Raw genomic sequence first — 19,866 nt, forward strand, 5'->3', positions numbered from 1 at the left:
GGGGGACCAGAATATCCATCTATTACCGACATCACTAATCCTTTGACGGTCGTGATGGGGCTGGAACCAGTCCCAGCTGACACTGGGCAAGAAGTGGGATACACCTGTCACCAGTGTATCACTAACATACAGAGACAACCATTCACACTCACATTCACACCTACGGTAAATTTAAAGTCTACAATGAAATTATCCATCATGACTTTGAGTGTGGGAAAAATCATGTTTTTTTACCCAGTCTGAGTGACTTGATCACCGGTGTCTACTTTTAAATGTGGTGTGAGTGACTGGATCTCAGGACGCATGCCAGTCATTCAGAATTTGATTACTTTGCGCTGACCACTTGTGATCGGATCACCAAGGATGGATGTTTATATCAGGTTTCGAAAGGTTTTAATAGCTAAAAAGTTAGAATTGAATCAAGAAAGAAAGAAAGAAAAAGAAAGAAAGAACAACTTTTGCACCAAAAGCTGTATCTATTAAAACTACACTGCCTGATATTTAGGGCCCGAGTCGCCATAATATACCCCCAAATCTCTACTGATATTTTGAATCTCCACTGTAAACTCTGTACTATTACAAAAAAGAGGGAGTGTATTCTAAAATAGAGATAAAATACATGATTTACATAACATCCATATTAATGACAGCGAAATAGCTTCCTAATCTGATGACAGATAATAATTCGACACAAGTGTGTTTCCACATTAACACCTCATGTTTCCAAATTTATGCTTATTAAACTCTTGACACCTCACATATTCAGTTTGCCACTTTTTATTTTAATTTATTCCTCATTGTAGCAACAACCAAAGTTCACCATTAGTTTTAACATTTTATCAGAAACTTTTATACCAGATCTCTACACCAGTCTTCTTCTTACCTGCCCACCTCATCAACAACTGGAAAGTAGGTAAACATATGGAAGTGATCCTGTTCAAGTGTCCTGTCAAACTCATTGGCTCGGGGAATCAGGAGAGTGAATGTAGCGGAGTCACTATGCACACTACTGATTGGTCAGGGTACAGGAGCTGAGGAAGTAGTCTCTGGCTGTTCTGTAAGAGAAAATAGCCGAATACTCGGGCCAGTCCGCCTGGGAGACTTTCAATGTCCAATTTTTACTTTTAGCTGGAGCTGACGAGTGGTCAAAGGGGAGACTAAAGCTCTACAGCTGGCAATGTGCCTCACAGGCGATGCTTTCTCCTGTCTCCACTGCTTTCGTAAGAGAACAGACGAGATTGTGATGCATTTGTGGGGGCTGAGGAGGTGGACGTTTGGACATTGTCTTCAGTCTGAGCTTCTCAAAAATGAACTGAGTAACTGATGCAGGAGATCGGGAGAACCACTGAGGGCATTGGACAATACATTTTCCCACACAGTAGCAGGTACAGGTAAAACTGGTGCACCCTTGCCTGAGCCCTGCAGAGGAAGAGTGGCCTGAAATGACTGAACTGATAAGGGCTTTGTCACTTCAGGCAGCGTGCCATCCTGACCACAGTCCCAGGGTCTATTGGGGGTGTTTACAGCCAGGGTATATGGTCAGAGTGTGCCCCCTCACATCAGGCCCAGAGGAACGGCTCTGTGCCCTCATAGTGGGTGGCATGTGTACCTCAGGCCATGCCCCCACTCCCACCCTGTCTTCACCTACCTCACCACCATCCGAAATTAACAAACTGCACAGCCGAGAGGTTAGGCTTCGGCTCCGTCAGAAGCAGATGAAATTCCAGGCCATGGACTGTTCCCTGTCATGGGGGGTACTGCTATGTCTCTGTCCCGGTGGAAGTGCCCTGCAGCTCCAGTCTCCAGCTAGAGACCAGTATGGTGTAACTCTGAACAGTTAATAACTGCCACCAAGGAGGTTATGTTTTGATTGCCTTATCTGTCTGTTCGCATGATGACTCAAAAATTGCTTTTCTTTTAAAATGAATGTACTAAAAAAAATAATCAAATTAAAGGCCTCATTTAAAAATGTATTCAGACTATTTCTCTTCTGCATAGAGGTAGGTCCTTGAAATATGTTGTGATATATTTTTGCTTTACTGATGTTTTTCATGTTTTCACTTTATGTTTACAGGTCCTTTAAAAGTGGTTTTACGGCTGTACACTGTTTAATTGCTAATCTGCCTCATCTTGTATTTACCTCGCTTAAACAACTTTCGCAGATAGTGTGTTTGCAGCTGTATCTCTTAAAAAAAGTATTCTAGCAGTCTGTCTGTATGTCCACATAGTGATTTATTGGTGGACAGAATTTAGGCATAAATTGATGAATGGATTGGTTTTAAGGTTACATAGGCCTGTATCACAAGCCCTAGACAAGTTTCACAAGATTATTGTTTCCATATTTATGCATTCAATTCTTTTGGAATTTAGCAAAGAAAACCTCAGCATAATTTGTTTGTTCAAAAGGTGTTAATAAAGTTGTTTTAAACACTTTTCAGATCAGTTAGTTACTTAGCTTACCGGTTAGCGATAGCTTATAACGCTACACAGTTTGAGAAGTTTCACCCAACTGTTGATGTCCAGCGTGATGACAGAGACACAGGAAAACCTGAGTTTGTTTATTTGCTGCATCACATGTATTTTTAAATGAGGTTCAAAAAAGTGCAGACCAACTGGACTCTTACTCTTGTGATTAAAAACATTGATCTGAAGCTCAATTCTAAGGCTGTCCTGTCAATAGCTTTCTAATAAACAATAAATATAGCAACTTCTGATCAACCCATATCCAAGTCATGTATAACAAATATCATCTTGCGGTTAAGGCCCTGCCTACTTCCGAGTACGGATACAGATAATTCAGTTGGTTGAACAGATACAGATACAGATAATGGTGTACTCGCTGATCCCTAGGATCAACTGAGCAAAGTAGCACAGGCAGCTTTGCATCCAAAAGCCCCCATCAGCGATGGCTTTGATCTGGTGCCTGAGATTGTTCCTTTAAAATAACATTTAACAACCGCTATTTCAGTGACAGAACATGACACAGAATGTGACACAATGGAGATTGAGGGTAATAGGTTTGATGTTAATGATTCGGGAATGTATTTAGGGCTTTGCATTGGTTGGAGATAACAATAAAGGATTTGCAGCTCTAACTATAATCGAATGCAGCCATTGAAAAACATATATCATTTATGTTTGAGATACTGAAAATTCCTTTAAAAGAAAGATGAAGCCTGCAATTATTTTCTTTGCCATTTCTGACAAGGGTTTTAAAGTCTTACATTCCCACACTTTCAATGAGAGAATGACACTTGCGTGAAACGGCTCCCTTACTCACATACCAAGATGCTAAAGGTCAAAGGTACAATATGAACCTCAGTGTTGTTTGTGTAGTGTGCTCGACACAAAACCTTGTTGGTGTTAGTGACGCAGCTGCAGGGAAAAGTTCCAGTGTCTTTTCTCCCTGCAAATGAAGCAGAAACACAAGCCTACCATCATTGTTATTCCAGTCACAGCGACTGACAAACAGCCATCTCCCAAAAAGCCCCAGCAACATAATGAGATGTGAAATATAATAAGCAGAGTTGGCACGAGGCAATTTCAAAATCTGTCGTCTGATTTTTTTTCTCCCTCTCTCTCTCTCTCACTGTTTATCACCATGTTTTTGTTATATCCATTTTCCCTCCATCTCCCTGTCTCTCCCTCTCTGTGTGCGGAACATTGTTTTCATGAGATGGGAATCCCTCTCCGCTCTTCAGGGATTGAGGGATTAATGAGACACTCACTCCTCAGATTATTTATCACTCTTGAGAAGAAAGAAATGTCTGAAAGCACAGATGGAGTTTTTTTTTCTGCCACTGCTTTTAAGATATTTGATCAGATCACTTGATTTAGACTTTTCTTAAAAATGCCAATATATAAAACTATACCTCAAGAACCTATTCACACACACGCACATCCAGTACGTGTGTGTGTTAAAGGGAAGCACTTCCATTTTCACAGCAGGAGTTAAGGTCTGCACACTAGGCTTCTGGAAATCTGCGAATATTAGGTAAATCTCTCGTAGCTACAGGAAACACATTTATATATCACATTCACTGTGTAATGTAAATTACAAGACTGTGGATTATAAAACAGTATAATATTTGCCAATCATTATTATACTTGTAAACAGGACTTAAATTGAGAATTATTAACTTCAAATTATTGACAGGCAGTTGTTAATTGATGCATCAAGTTCAGAAGCTTGACAAAATGAACTCAAGGTCCATTTAACAGCTTATCCCTGGTATCTTTCAAATGATGACAAAAAAGAATGTGCATTTAAAATTCCAAAACAACATGATGTTGGAATGTTATTCAGTAACATCAATGTTGAAACTATTGACATGTGTGAACAATGATGTGTCAGACAGAGAGAGAACTACACCTTCTGTGCCATTTATATTCAGAACATAGCTTATAGGGTAAGAATATCAGAGTAGAATGATCAGAAGAAGGGTAAGGGCAAATCTTAGCCCACATTGGGTGAGAAAAAAATGATGTGCTGTTCCACATCTAACTTTTCTTTTCAGTCAGGCTCCTGTGTCAGCCAAAAAAGAAAAATAGACCATAGTCTGTATATAAAGTGGACTTAGATTCCGGATCTGGAAAGTAAAGCCATTTAATCTTCATGAAACCTGTCTTTGGGAGTGTTAATGTGTACATAGGCAACTTGCTTGGGGGTGGCTGTGGCTCTGGCGTTACAGCTGTTGTCCTCTAACCAGAAGGTCGGTGGTTCGATCCCAGTCTTCCCCTTTCCGAATGCCAAAGTGTCCATGGGCAAGATACTGAAACCCAAATTGTCCCTTCTCTTATAGAAAAGTGCTGCCGATAGATGTAGTATGAATGGGTGAATTTAAACTGTACTGTGAAGAGTGGTCATGAAGACTAAACAAAGCGCGATATAATTGCAGACCATCACCAAGCTCATCACAAATCTTTAGGTTCACTTTCAGATTACACCTCACGTACAGTGGCATCAAACATGCCACTGTAATCTATATGTGATGAGCTTGCTTGCTCTCCCTATCTTTTTTTTCTTTCTCAGGGTATTCTAGCTTCCTACCCCAGTTCAAAAGCATGCATTCAGGGTTTAGGTTAATTGGAGAATGTAAACATTTCATAGGATTGAAAATAAGTGTGCACAGCTGTTTGTGTCTTTATGTCTGCCCTTCAATATGCTTGTGACCTGTCCATGGTGTACTCTGCCTCTTGTCCTATGTCTGCTGGGATTTGCTCCAGCTCCCCCTGCAAACCTGCAAGGATAAGGTATGGATGGAAGGATGGATGGACGAACAGATGGATGGATCTCTCCACTCACCAACATACACTCCTGATCAAAATCTTTAGACCAGTTAAAAAATTTCATGAATTTGCATTTTGCACTGTTGACTCTTAGGAAGGTTCTAAGTAGAGTTTCAAAATGCAAAAAGAAGAAATGGGAACAAGAGCCCAAAAGTTGTGAGCAGGCAATTTATTGAAAACAACAATTTAACTGAAGTAGGCTGTTCATCAGCTGATCAAAAGTTTAAGACCACAGCTCAAAAAAAAAAAAAAAAACTCCTAAAACAGAAATTAAAGTGTCAAAAACGGACTCAGTAATGAGTAGCTCCACCATTATTGTTGATCACTTCAAAAATTTGTTTTGGCATGCTTGATGCAAGTGTTTCCAAAAGGCTAGTGCGAATGTTGCGCCAAGTGGTGAAGATGGCTTCACGAAGGGCATCCACTGTCTGGAACTGAAGTCCATTTTTGTAAACTTCCCTTGCCATCCATCCCCAAATGTTCTCAATTGGATTAAGATTAGGGGAACACGCAGGATGGTCCAAAAGAGTGATGTTATTCTCCTGGAAAAAAGTCTTGGTCAGACGGGCATTGTGAATTGGAGCGTTGTCCTGCTGAAAAACCCAGTCGTTACCACACAGACGAGGGCCCTCAGTCATGAGGGATGCCCGCTGCAACATCTCCACATAGCCAGCTGCTGTTTGACGCCCCTGCACAACCTGGAGCTCCATTGTTCCATTGAAGGAAAAAGCACCCCAGATCATGATGGCGCCCCCTCCACTGTGCCGCGTAGAAAACATCTCAGGTGGCAACTCCTTGTCATGCCAGTAACGTTGGAAGCCATCAGGACCATCAAGGTTACATTTTTTCTCGTCAGAGAATAAAACTTTCTTCCACCTTTGAATGTCACATGTTTGGTGCTCCCTTGCAAAGTCTAAACGGGCAATTTTGTGGCGTTGAAGGAGACGTGGCCTTTGAAGACGTTTCTTGTTTTTGAAGCCCTTCCTTCGCAGAGGCCGTCTGATGGTTATTGGGCTGCAGTCAGCACCAGTAATGGCCTTAATTTGGGACGAGGATCGTCCCGTGTCTTGACGGACAGCCATTCAGATCCTCCGGCTCAGCGCCGGTGAGATTTTTTTGGGTCTACCACTTTTGTTCCATAACCCTGAGGATCTTTTAAGAAATGCAAAATGACTTACTGCGTCCAACCTCAGCAGCGATGGCACGTTGTGAGAGGCCTTGTTTATGCAGTTCAACAATCCTACCACGTTCAAAGACGGTGACCTTTTTTGCCTTTGCCATCAAGAGATCTTCAGTGTGATTACTTGACAGGAAATGACATGGAATCCAAATTTTTGCACAGATTTTGGCTTTTAAAGGCTGTGGTCTTAAAATGTTTATCAGCTGATGAACAGCCTATTTGAGTTAAATGTTGTTTTCAATAAATTGCCTGCTCACAACTTTTGGGCTCTTGTTCCCATTTCTTCTTTTTGCATTTTGAAGCTCTACTTAGAACCTTCCTAAGATCCAACAGTGCAAAATGCAAATTCATGCAATTTTTTAACTGGTCTTAAGATTTTGATCAGGAGTGTATGTATGATTGTTAGTTTTGTAAATAATTCAGACTTTTGTGACTTGTTATCTTTAAGACACTTGAGAAACTATCTAGGGACTGGGCCAGGTATTGTTCTAAAACTGACTACCTTCACTATTTAGGTATTTAGATCGTTTTCAGAGTCATGCTTTCATTATATTTCATTATCTCTGATTCAAAGAGCATCTGATAGCCCTGTTCCCTCTTTTTAGTTCACCTATTTTGTTTGTTTGCACCAATTGCACCAAACATGTGTGGTGCAACTCTCCTCCAAGTACTATATTCATCAAGATCCAGTAGGAGATTGTTTGGATTGAGTTGACTGCATTTCTAGCATTTATATCTCACAAAAGCAAAGAGTGGATAATGATATCAGCATGCAGAAATTATTTCGAATGCCAGTGACGACTCATTATGAAAGCACAAGGACAAGAGCTGAGCAGAAACACTTGGGTGTGTGTTGATGGCAGTATTTAATTAGTCCAATCTGTGGGCCATTAAAGGAGAATAAAACTGGAAAGGTTCTCATGACCAGGGATCAGTACTCCCCCATTTGTGGAAGGCAGGGTGCTGCACAAGGTTAAAATAACTATAGGTATTTCACAAAGTCTACCAGTAATAGGGTCTATACTGTATTCATTTTGGGCCTAGGTATTAGTTATCATTAAATATACACTGATCTGCCAGTTTGTACCATTTCAATGTCTTAGCAAGTGTATCTAGTGTTAAGCTTTTTGCTGACTGCTTTATTTATATTCAGGACACTTGGTGCATATTCTTCTAAGCATTCGCTCTGTGTTGGGATGGGACGTTTGCTTACTTATTTTTAAGGAATAACATCCCTTGTCCAGAGTATCAGCTAAGAAAAAAGGCTAAACTACCTGATAACTTTGTCTCTTTAGCTGTTGCCCAGGGAAAGCACATAGCCTTCTACTCTTTGCTGTCCTGATCACTGTCCCTCCCTGATGTCCCCAGTTGTCTCAGACTCTGTGGCCACACACGTTCCCCTGGCCGCCTGAGGAAGGTAGCCAGTCCTTGAATACTGCAACTCCATAGACGCTAATGCTGACACTGCCAGATGATCCACAGGTCTACACCGGAACCTGTTTACAGCTCCACACCATGTCCAGCCAGAGCATTGTAGTTTGAATCTGACCAACTGTGTGGCTCATTTCAGCACTAACTGACACTAACATTTACAGGTAAGTTTTGCAAGATTGAGAGAGGCTACAATCATAAACTGTGGTTGGCCTGCGTGTGAAGATTGAAAAACACATAAAAGCAAATTGAGATTGAAATGTTTGATACTTAAGATATACAATAACATATTCACCTTGACATGAAAACTTTAAATAAAGCCTCAGAAATATGTGACACATTTTAGTCAGCTAAAGCTGTATTGTAACATTTAAATGTGTCATTTTCTCATTTTCTGACAATGTCAGTAGCAGAAGTTGCTGTATATATATATATATATATTTTTTTGTCCATAATTTCAAACTAATGCCAGTAAGACAAGTATTTATTTTTCTTACATGTGTGTATATATATATATATACATATATACATATGTGTGTGCGTGTGTGTGTGTTTTAAGTGAATATGTGTGCATATGTGCAAAAAGTATTTTAAGTATGATACATGTTTCTGTATTGGGAAGTGACATAATTAATTACCTGATGACAATTAATATTTATTATATGACAGGCTCCAGTATTTACAGAACTCAGCTGCCAGGGTTCTCACCTTTTCTAACCTCTAGCAGCTAATCACCCTGACCATCAACCATCTTCACTGGCTGTTAAATCCCAGATCACAAACAAATCCCTCCAAAAGCCTCGCTCCGCAATACATATCTGACCTACTTCAACCCTTTTGGAAACAGAGCTTTGAGTGTAGCGGCCCCCACCCTCTGAATGCTTTGCCAATAGAGATATGCAAAGCCACATCCCCTGGGACAATAACAAAACTACAATTATGATACAATATGATTCGATGGTAGCTGGTTGTTAGACTCATGGGCAGTGGTTATGTGTACGTGGGATTTCTGAAGTAGAGTTCAGTTTAAATCACAGAATGAAATAGTTCATATGTGGAAGCCCTGGAGGCCTTATAACTTTGTGACGAAAGGACCGCAGGTCGTGAAAATCTGCGATCACACCTGCTCTACACTGATTCTGAGTGCAGGAGCTATATGGGGATTGGTGCTTAGTCCCCTCCCATATGCTCGGTTTACACAGAGCAAGCTAATTCCAAGCTTGCTGGTGATACCACTATCCTGGGCCTCATCTCAGATGGTGTTGAATGAGCCTATAGAGAAGAGTAATCTCGTAAGGGCAGGACTCGATAGAGGTTCTTGGTGTACATCTCACTGATGAACAAATTTTATCTATTCACATGGATATGATGGGGAAATCTGCATATCAGTGCCTCTAATTTTTATTTTTTATTTTTACCTTTTTAAATCACCCCCAACATTTGTACAACGTGTACACACTTCAATCACAAGATGCTCTCTCAGAAAACCCTACAGAGCTCATTATGGGCATCAAACTCCCAACCCATCAGATAATCTTTCAGTAGCATTGTCTGAGGAAGGCTGACAAAAACATTAAGGACTGCAGCCGCCCCACGTACAACCTGTTCATCACACTGGCTTCTACCTGCGGGCTGTCAGACAAGTGAGTAGCTCCACTGAAAACTTGGTATCTTACAATGCTTAATAAGCAGCTAATCTACTCCTCTGATGGAAGATTACTTCCTTTAAACATCTCCTACTTATCATATGATGATGTTTATAATTTGTTGTAGAGGTCTCACCACAAGTATTTCTTCATACCATTGTTCTTGAAACATTGTACATATTATGACCCATCACAGCATCAGGCATAAAGGACATTCATCGTCATGGTAACAATAATAATCATGCTGTTAAAAGGTACAGTTTGTAGAATCTATTGGTGAAGTGTCATGTTTCAGCTGAATACCTGTCACGTCACCCTCCCCTTCAAACATGAAAGAGAACCTGTGGTAGCCTTCAGTTGTCATGAAAATTCAAAAAGGGATTAGTTTGTCCAGTTAAGGGTACTGAAAAAAACATGGTTGCCACAAAAGGGAGGCCACCATAAAAATAGGGCCCATTCCAGGGAAAAGAAAAACGCAATTCATACAATTTAGATTATTACACACTAGTTAAAAATAGCACTATGATTATTTTATATTAATTATCTGCCAATAGTTCCCTTTCACCCAAATCTTACACACTGAACCTTTAAGGTTCTGAAAAAGTCCATAGTTACTGTCAGTTTCATATGATAAAAACATCCAGTTCATTCATCCATTCATTATACAACCACTGACACCAGAGGTCACCTGACAATAAAACAGAACTACAAACTTTTTTTAAATCCTCACACAAACATTCAGAGGGTTCCACGGGACAATGGTCTTAGATGATCCCTGACAACAGATTATTATTGAAAAATTAATTTTCAAATGACATTATGGTTGATTAAGATAGAGATTGCCTCATTGTGACCTTCCAAGCGCATGACACATCCAACCAGTATCTCACCCCCAACCTCTAATGATTGCAGGGCTCATCATGACTGTTGTCTCCCAGCTGCAAGGCTATTATCTTTCATAGAAACTGATGTCCCTTCAAATAACATGTAGCAGTACACACGTATGTAAATGTGTGTGTGTGTGTGTGTGTGTGTTTGTGTGTGTGTGTGTGTTAGTTGAAACAAATGTATGGGTAAGGGAGGTTGCGGGGGTGACAGAATCACGTTACCACCCTGTTATCGACCGCCACAAGGCTTGTCTTCCTGTGGTACACGCAACATTAATCAAGCATCTGAGAGATTGAGATCTAGAAGGAAACAGCGAAGGAGAGACATGAAGGAGGCTTGTTGTCAACTGTGAACCATTGTTACTATTTAAATATATAGAATGAGACCATGCTCACATCTTATAACAACATATGATCTGTATCTACATACATTGTGACATCTAATCAGTGACCCTTTACAGCTACACATGGAATCTTCCTTTTTCTGAATAAAGATTTTCTTGGTACCGCTATTTGTAGCTTTGGGGGTTGATCATGCTATAGACTATTTACACCTGCAAAACCGCAATGCATTCTGTGATGTTATGATCAGTTTCTTGCGGTACCAAAATGCAGAACACAAACAAAGCAGAAAGATGGTAGTAAACAAAAAGGGTTATTGTTCTAAAGCTGGAGCTGGGTCTGTTTCTGTTCAGAGGAAGTGAAACCTTTCTACAGTCACTGGCACCAGGTGAAACGGCGCAGCAAGAAAATCAACTGGACAGTGAAAGATTGTGCTGTTCGAATCTGTCTTGATCGAATGAAGGATCCGTTGACTATTGGCTGTGAACACAGCTACTGTATGAGCTGTATTAAAACCAACTGGGACAATAAGGAGGAATCTACAGCTGCCCTCAGTGTAAACAGGTCCTTGTGAAAAAAAACCATGTTATCTGATTTACTGGAGGAGCTGAAGAAGATTGGACTCCAAGTTGCTCCTCCTTATCACTGCTATGCTGGACATGAAGATGTGGCCTGTGATTTTTGCAATGGGAGAAAATTGAAAGCTCTCAATTTCTGTTTGGTTTGTTTGACCTCGTATTACGAACAGCACCTCCAGCCTCATTTCCAATCACCTCAATTTAAGAGGCACAAGCTGGTGGAGCCCTCCGAGAAGCTCCAGTACACCTGCTCTCGTCACAATGAGGTGATGAAGATATTCTGCCGCACTGATCAGCAGTTTATCTGTTATCTGTGCTTTGTGGATGAACATAAAGCTGAAGCAGAAAGGACTGAGAGGCAGAGAGAGCTCGGGCTGAGGAGATAAACAATCCAGCAGAGACTCCAGGACAGAGAGAAAGATGTGAAGCTGCTTCAACAGGACTTGGTGGCCGTCAATGGCTCTGCTGATATTACATTGGAGGACAGTGAGAAGATCTACACTGAGCTGATCCGTGTGGTGGAAAAATAAGCTCTGATGAGAAGCAGCATATCAGATCCCAGCAGGAAACTGAACTGAGTAGTCGAAGAGCTTCAGGAGAGATTGGAGCAGGAGATCACTGAGCTGCAGAGGAAAGACGATGAACTGAAGCAGCTCTAACACACAGAGGATCCCAACCAGTTTCTACACAACTACCTCTCACTGTCACCACTCAGTGAATCTACACACTCATCCAGCATCAGTATCAGTCCTCTGAGGTACTTTGAGGACGTGACAGCAGCTGTGTCCCAGGTCACAGGTCGAACAACAGGACACTCTGAGTGAAACAAATTCAAGTGGATGTTTTACTGCCACAACCAGAGCCCACACCAGAGCTGACTTTAGAAAATATTCACGGGAAATCACACTGGATACAAACACAGCAAACAAACATCTGTTATTATCTGAGGGAAACAGAAAAGTAACAGTAATAAGTGAAGAACAGATTAATTCTAGCCACCCAGACAGATTCAATTATTTGAATCATGTCCTGAGTAGAGAGAGTGTGACTAGACGTTGTTAGTGGGAGGTGGAGTGGAGAGGAGGAGGAGTTGAGGTAGCAGTCGCATACAAGATTATCAGCAGAGCAAGAGACACACATGAATGTATACAATGTATTGGGATACAATGATAAATCTTGGTCGTTAGATTGTGATGGAAGCAGTTAATACTTTTGTTACAACATCGCGTCTCCAGTGTCAGGTCCTCCATCCTCCAGAATAGGAGTGTACCTGGATCACAGTGCAGGTGTTCTGTCTTTCCATAGCGTCTCTGACACCATGAGTCTCCTCCACAAAGTCCATACAACATTCACTCAGCCTCTCTATGCTGGAGTTAGGGTTTATTATTATGGAGTCACAGCTGAGTTCTGTAAACTCAAATAGACTTGTGTCATTAAAAGCAGTGATTTAGTTTCATTGTTTAAATGTTGAACTTCTTTTGTCTCCATGTTTGTTTGTTTAACGCAAACCCATTTAACGACGTCAATTTTTTTCTCGCGAGGTTAACTATGACATAAATGAGATTAATCGCGATTAAATATTTTAATCGTTTGACAGCACTAGTTACAACACTACATTTCTGTGACCTGTGTAGAGGTCATCTTATACTTTGTAATGATGCCTCTTGTGAGAGGGTGTGGCTAACATAGCACAAGTTATTTATTTTCAAAATGGTTGGCATCGCATCTAACAAGCAGCAAGGGACGTTAATTATCAATTTTGCAGATTGAAGGATTGGGAAGGGGAAGTCAGACTCAGAGTTATAAGAAGATGAGGTGGAGGAAAGCATGAAGGTAGAGTAGGAATATTGAAAGCTCAGAGGACACATAACCTTAAGAATAGTCAGAGAAGGGACAAAGTGATGAAAGTCTGTCCATTGTGAATAACAGACAAACTGTAAACTAGGAATCTTAAGAACCACATTGTCTGAAATAGACAATTATAGCCTTTTTGGTTGAATCTGTCTTAATGAGGTCACTTAATGATATAAATCATTCCCTGGACCTTGCCATTACCTAGAATGCCACAACTGCCTTACACTAGATCATTAACACACTCCCTCACCCTAAAATCCAGTTTTAAATATCCGTTTCCCAAAATATCCCTCACTCTCTTCACTCCTGTGCCAGCAGTGTATGAGTGTATGTTACAGAAAGTGCTGCAGATAGATGCACTTTATAAAAAAGGGTAAATGGCCAAACTGTACTGTGAAGAGTGAATATTGGAATTTTTTGTCTCTCACAGCTGGAGAGTAACACAGCCTTACATTTCTGGAGATTGTAAGCAAAAAGGCACAATTGTGGATCTTGTAATTTCTTAATTAATGATTATATATATAAATTAATGGACTGCTGAAGTGGGTCAACACACCCTCACAGGCCTATCAGGATTCCAAGATGAAACATAGATTGGTTAGATAATTATTTTTCTCATGTCGTTCCTGATTTTCTGAAGTTCTTCCTTCTTCCTCAGCTTTTGGTCCGTGTTGTTATAAAGTGAAAAGTACCAGTATTGGCTTTCAAGAAAGTGTGTATCAATCAAAGCCTGCGCCTCCATCCCGTTTCCAAGAGTAAACAGAAGCAGAAGCCTTGTTCCCTCCTTAAACATTTATTACATGCCGTCTGTTCATGACAAACCTCAACAAGCAAGGCTGCATAGGCTAATAGGATTGCAGCATATGGGCCCACATATTGCACGCATTCATCATGTGTGAATTTGTTTTTTTTTCTATTTTGTTTTGGTTTTGATGAAATGCGTTGACATTTCCATTCAGCAAACCTCTCCCCTAAGCTCCCTTACCCCCACCTACCCAGGGCAAACAGGGAAAGAGAAGACATTTAGGAAATAGATTTCTTCTTTCTCGTACCCTGGAGGCTGGCCTGTATTAGAAGGGGGGCTGTCTCAGGCCTTTCCAGAGAAAAGCTAATGTCGAAGATAGTGTTATCGGCCCCCAAGGTCTACAAATAGATATTTTTTTTTTAGATTAGATTCAACTTTATTGTCATTGCACAGTACAAGTACATATACAACGAAAAGCAGTTTAGCATCTAACCAGAAGTGCAAAAAAAGGCAGTTAAAGTGCAGAGTGGAATATGGAAATAAATAGGAAGTACAGTTAGAAATATAAGTGGAATATGAACAGCATTAAGAGGTAAGGTATGATATAAGAATGATGAATACACTATGAGCAATATAAATATGAATACACTATAGGTGGGATAGGTGGGATAATACAGCAGTAGAAAACAAAATAACTCTAGTGCAAATGTACAAATGTTCAAATGTTCAAATGTGCAAATGTGTAAATGTTCAGTGAATGTGCAAATGTTCAGTGGTTGGAGGAGGGTGAGTGGCAGTCCAAGCCAGGGGGGAGAGGGGAAGTATATTCACTGGAGAAGGTGTGTGTGGGTGTGGGGGAGCGGCTGCTATCACTGTGGTGCAGAGTTCAGCAGGGTGACAGCCGCAGGGATGAAGCTGTTTCTGAACCTGCTGGTCCGGGAACGGAGGACCCTGTAGCGTCTCCCTGAAGGGAGGAGGGCAAACAGTCTGTGGCTGGGGTGTGAGCTGTCTTTGACGATGCTGCGCTCTCTCCGCAGAAATCTCTTGCTCTGGACAGCTGCGATGGTGGGGAGTGAGGAGCCGGTGATGCGTTTGGGCAGTTTTAACCGCCCTCTGCAGTGTCCGCAACAGAGCAGCTGCCATACCACACTGAGATGCAGTAAGTGAGGATGCTCTCGATGGTGCAGCGGTAGAAATTCACCAGAATCTGAGGAGACAGATGGGCCTTCTTCAGACTCCTCAGGAAGAAGAGACGCTGGTGTGCTTTCTTGACCAGGGTTGAGGTGTTGAGGGTCCAAGAGAGGTCCTCAGAGATGTGGACACCCAGGAACTTGAAGCTGGTGACACGCTCGACCTCCGTCCCGTTGATATGGATGGGGGTGTGTGTGCCACCTTTCTTCCTGTAGTCCACAATGAGCTCTTTGGTCTTCTTGGTGTTGAGAGCCAGGTTGTTGTCGGTGCACCACGCCGCCAGGTGCTGGACCTTGTCTCTGTAGGCCGACTCATCGTTGTTTCTGATGTGGCCAATCACCATAGTATCGTCTGCAAACTTGACAAAGGTATTAAATACATGTACAGGTATGCAGTAATAGGTGAAGAGAGAGTAGAGGAGAGGACTTAGCACACAGCCTTGAGGCACGCCGTTGTTCAGGATGAGGGTTGAGGAGATGTGGTTCTCTAACCTAACAGACTGGGGTCTGTTGGAAAGGAAGTCCAGTATCCAGTTGCAGAGGGAAGTGTTGATGCCTAGGTCACTGAGTTTCGTGATCAGTTTGGAGGGGATGATTGTGTTGAAAGCTGAACTGAAGTCTATGAACAGCATTCTTACATAGGAGTTGTTATTGTCCAGGTGAGCGAGTGCGGAATGTAGTGCCGTGGAGATGGCATCCTCCGTGCTCCTGTTCTGGCGGTAGGCGAATTGGAAGGGGTCCAGTGTGGGTGGTAAACAGGTTTTGAGGTGAGCCAGGACCAACCTCTCGAAGCACTTCATAATTGTGGGGGTGAGTGCAACAGGGCGGAAGTCGTTGAGGCTCGCTGCAGTCGAGTGTTTGGGCACCGGCACGATGGAGGTGGTTTTTAAGCACGTGGGGACAGCTGCTTGGGCCAGTGACAGGTTGAATATGTCAGTCAAGACCTCAGCTAGCTGCCCAGCACAGGCCCTGAGCACGCGTCCGGGAATGCCATCAGGGCCCACAGCCTTACGTGCATTGATCCTGCTCAGTGCAGCACACACGTCGATGGAGGAGAGTGTGAGGGGCTGGTGGTCTTTAGTGAGCACAGCCTTGATGGTCGCTTCCTGGTTGTCCCTGGCGAAGCGAGCATAAAAGCTGTTAAGCTCATCAGGGAAGGAGGCATCGCTGTTTTGGGGGGTGGTGTTGGTGGGTTTATAGTCAGTTAAAGCCTGGATGTCTTGCCACATACGTCTGGGGTCGGAGTTGTTCTTGAAGTGCTCCTCAATCCTTAGCGTGTGGCAGTGCTTGGCCTTCTTGATGCCCCTCTTCAGGTCAGCCCTGAATGAACTGTAGGCCTGATCATCACCTGATCTGAAAGCGATGTCTCGTGCCTTCAGCAGTAGGTGGACCTCTCTGTTCATCCATGGCTTCTGGTTTGGGAATGTAGTGATTTGTTTGAGGGTGGTGACACTGTTGATGTTGGTGTTGATGAAGTCCAGAACGGAAGAGGCATAGGAGTCGATGTCCGTGAGGGAGTCCAGTGTAGCCTGAATGGCAAACGCCCTCCAGTCTGTGTTTTCGAACCAGAACTGTAGTGCAGTGTCTGCTCCCTCTGGCCACACTTTAACTGTCCTCACTGTGGGTTTCACACGTTTGATGAGTGGTGTGTATTTGGGGAGTAGAAACATAGAGAGGTGGTCAGACTGTCCTAGGTGGGGGAGGGGACGGCTTTGTAAGCACCAGCCATGCTGGTGTAAACATGGTCCAAAGTCTTGACTCCTCTCGTTGCACAGGAGACATGTTGGTGGAATTTGGGGAGTACAGTCTTAAGGCTGGAGTGGTTGAAGTCACCCGCAACAATAAAGGCTGCCTCCGGATGTGAAGTCTGTCGTTTGCTAATGGCAGCATGCAGTTCTTTCATTGCCAGTTTAGCATTAGCATCAGGGGGGATATAGGCTGCAGTCACAACAGTAGATGTAAACTCTCTGGGCAGATAGAACGGTCTGCACTTAACCATAATATATTCCAGGTTAGGAGAGCAGTGACTCTCAATGATGACAGTGTCCATGCACCAAGCCTTGTTCACATAGATGCACAGTCCCCCACCTCTGGTTTTACCGAACTCATCAGCTGTTCGGTCCGCCCGGAGGAGGTAGCGCCCCGTTAGCTCGACGGCGCTATAGGGAACGCTGCTGTTGAGCCATGTTTCTGTGAAAATCATGATGTTTCAGTCAATAATCCATTTGTGTGTGGTGATCCTCAGCTGCAGCTCATCCATTTTGTTCGCCAGAGACCGAACGTTGGCGAGGAAAAGGCTCGGTAGAGATAGCCGGTGAGGAGTTAGCTTTAGTTTAGCCCTTAGCCCACCTCTCTTCCCCCGTCTTTGTTTACGATCTCGACGCTGCCTGTGAGCACTTACGGTCAGCGCCGCCGGGTTGGTAGCCTCGGTAGCTTTGACGATCTCGGGAATGAACCTTGGACCATCGAAAAAGTGGATAGAAGAACAGGATCCGATGTCTAAAAGATCCTGTCGGCTGTAGACAATATTCCCAAGACTGTTCTGAGTGAACAGACTTGAAATGAGTAGGCAGATAATAACTATTTTGCTAAATCTGGGGAGAGCCGAGCACACGCCACCATCTTGGTTTAGACAACTGACAACTGAATCCAAGGCTTAAAGGGGACATATTATGCCCATTTTACCACAGTTGATATGGTTCCTTGGGGTCTTAATGAAATGTCTGTAACATATTTTGGTCAAAATACCACAAGGATCATTTAAAACAGCACCCGTTTTACCCTGTATAAAACAGCCCTCCTCAGATTGACCTGTTTTGAGTGCCCCGCCCCCCTCGGCCCCGGTGAGCCTGGCTGTGAGAGCCCCAGCTCCCCAGCGCAGCCCCGCAGTGGGAGCAGTGGGAGCCTGAGCTGGCGCAGCAGCAGCGTCCTTCCACACTGTTGAGTCAACGTTTAGAGGTGTCCTGGGGGTCCCTTGTTTATGCGGTCTGACGGGTAGCAGCAGCCAGCTAACGCTAGCGTTAGCTCGCGTGCTAACCGGGCCAGTGGAGCCCAGTTAGCGGGAGTTGTTTTTTTCCAGAGTTTTTGGGGCGGTAGACATGCCAGACACCCAAATTAACGTGTAGAAGCACTACAAAAGTGGAATTTTCATAATATATCCCCTCTAGGTAAAACACTGTAGCTGTTTTAATGGTTTTAAACATCGATCATCCTACCTGTCCGACACATTCAGAGCTGGGAGAGCTCCATGCTGAAGGCTAGAGCTGTTTGATGGGAGAAAAAAGCAGTTCAAAGGTAAAAAGAGAGTCGAGAGGGGGAGAGATATGTAAATATAGACCAGTGGTTCTCAAACTTTTTTTGTCATGCCCCACTTTGGGCCTAGAATATTTTTCATTCCCCACCCTCTCCCCAGCCACAACAAAATGGGCCAAGTTTAACATGTGTATTTACATAACATACACATGAACATTAAATCCAAATTACTTTCAGGAATTTTGATGTGCAAATAAAAAAAAAACTTTTTGTGACCTTGTTCGCTTTTTTCAAAGAATAGTGCAATAACTTTACTTAAATTCAACTTAATTGAAGTTCTTTTGGGGACATTTATCACTACAGTCCTCCATCAGTCTGTACTTTTTCAATAATAGAGAAAACATTTATTCAATTATAAATCACTTTGTCACAAAGATGATAAAGCTCAACCAGAAAGAACACATGCATGTGATTGTGGTGTAATGTTTCTAAGTGTCATCTTAATTTGTTGGGTCTAATAGAGTTTTCAGACATAACATCCCCACTGGTCTCTCCTCATGTCCTACCCCAGGGGTAGGCAACCTTTACTATCCAAAGAGCCATTTTGCTCCCTCTTCCCCCATATTAAATCTGTCTGGAGCCGCCCTGATAACACAGGTTATGAAGTTATATAGTTATATAATATATATAAAAACTATAGTTTGTTGCATTTATTAAACGACAATAAAAAAAACTGCTATTTTTACCCATTACAAAAAAGGAAAACATCAAACTCTTATGAAGAGGAGAATAAAATACATGTGTAGGCCTACTTTGAAATAAATGAAGCACAGAACTATGCTTTTTTTGCTCATATCCAGCTTGGTACTTTTCAGCAGATGCTTTGTGCTTGCTCTGGAAATGTCTTTAAGCATCACATTTTTTTTGTTTGCTAATTCCTCGCCACATGTCAAGCATACAGGTAAACCTGCATCGTTGGCAGTGATAGCAAATTAATCTGTCCACGCAGAATTACACTTTCTATTTTCCTCCCTGTATATCTGTCGGCGCACGCACGCACGCACGCGCGCACACACACACACACACACACACACGCTCCTGTTATTTCACGACGGCCTGATACGATGATGACTTAAAAAAATTAACGTGAACGGTACGTTCACTCACGTTCATCATATGAAAACTGATTCGTTAAGTTCACCGTTCGCGAAAAATATGCGCAACATTCACAGCACTGTACAGGGAGCCATTGCAGAGGGGCTGAAGAGCTGCAGGTTGCCAACCCCTGTCCTACCCCATTGACTGTGAACCCAAGAGCAAGACAGGCTTCTTCGTACTTTCTTTTCAACTTGGTTTTTGACCACCGTCTCTTGTTTGTCCCTGACGGGCTGCTTCACGTGAACGAGCTCTGATCTCCTGTGTGTGTCTCTGAGCGAGTGAGCGGGGTGGGGGGCGGAGCCCCGGGGCCTGAG

The 19,866-nt window shown here is 42.6% G+C and overlaps 1 pseudogene; it reads left to right on the forward strand.

Annotated features, from left to right (window-relative positions):
- The first annotated feature begins 1,535 nt into the window (after window positions 1-1,535).
- On the forward strand, window positions 1,536-12,048 carry LOC128446387 (E3 ubiquitin/ISG15 ligase TRIM25-like; annotated as a pseudogene).
- The last annotated feature ends 7,818 nt before the right edge of the window (window positions 12,049-19,866 follow it).

The sequence above is a fragment of the Pleuronectes platessa genome, chromosome 8 (genome assembly GCF_947347685.1).
Source record: "Pleuronectes platessa chromosome 8, fPlePla1.1, whole genome shotgun sequence".
Lineage (NCBI taxonomy): Eukaryota > Metazoa > Chordata > Actinopteri > Pleuronectiformes > Pleuronectidae > Pleuronectes > Pleuronectes platessa.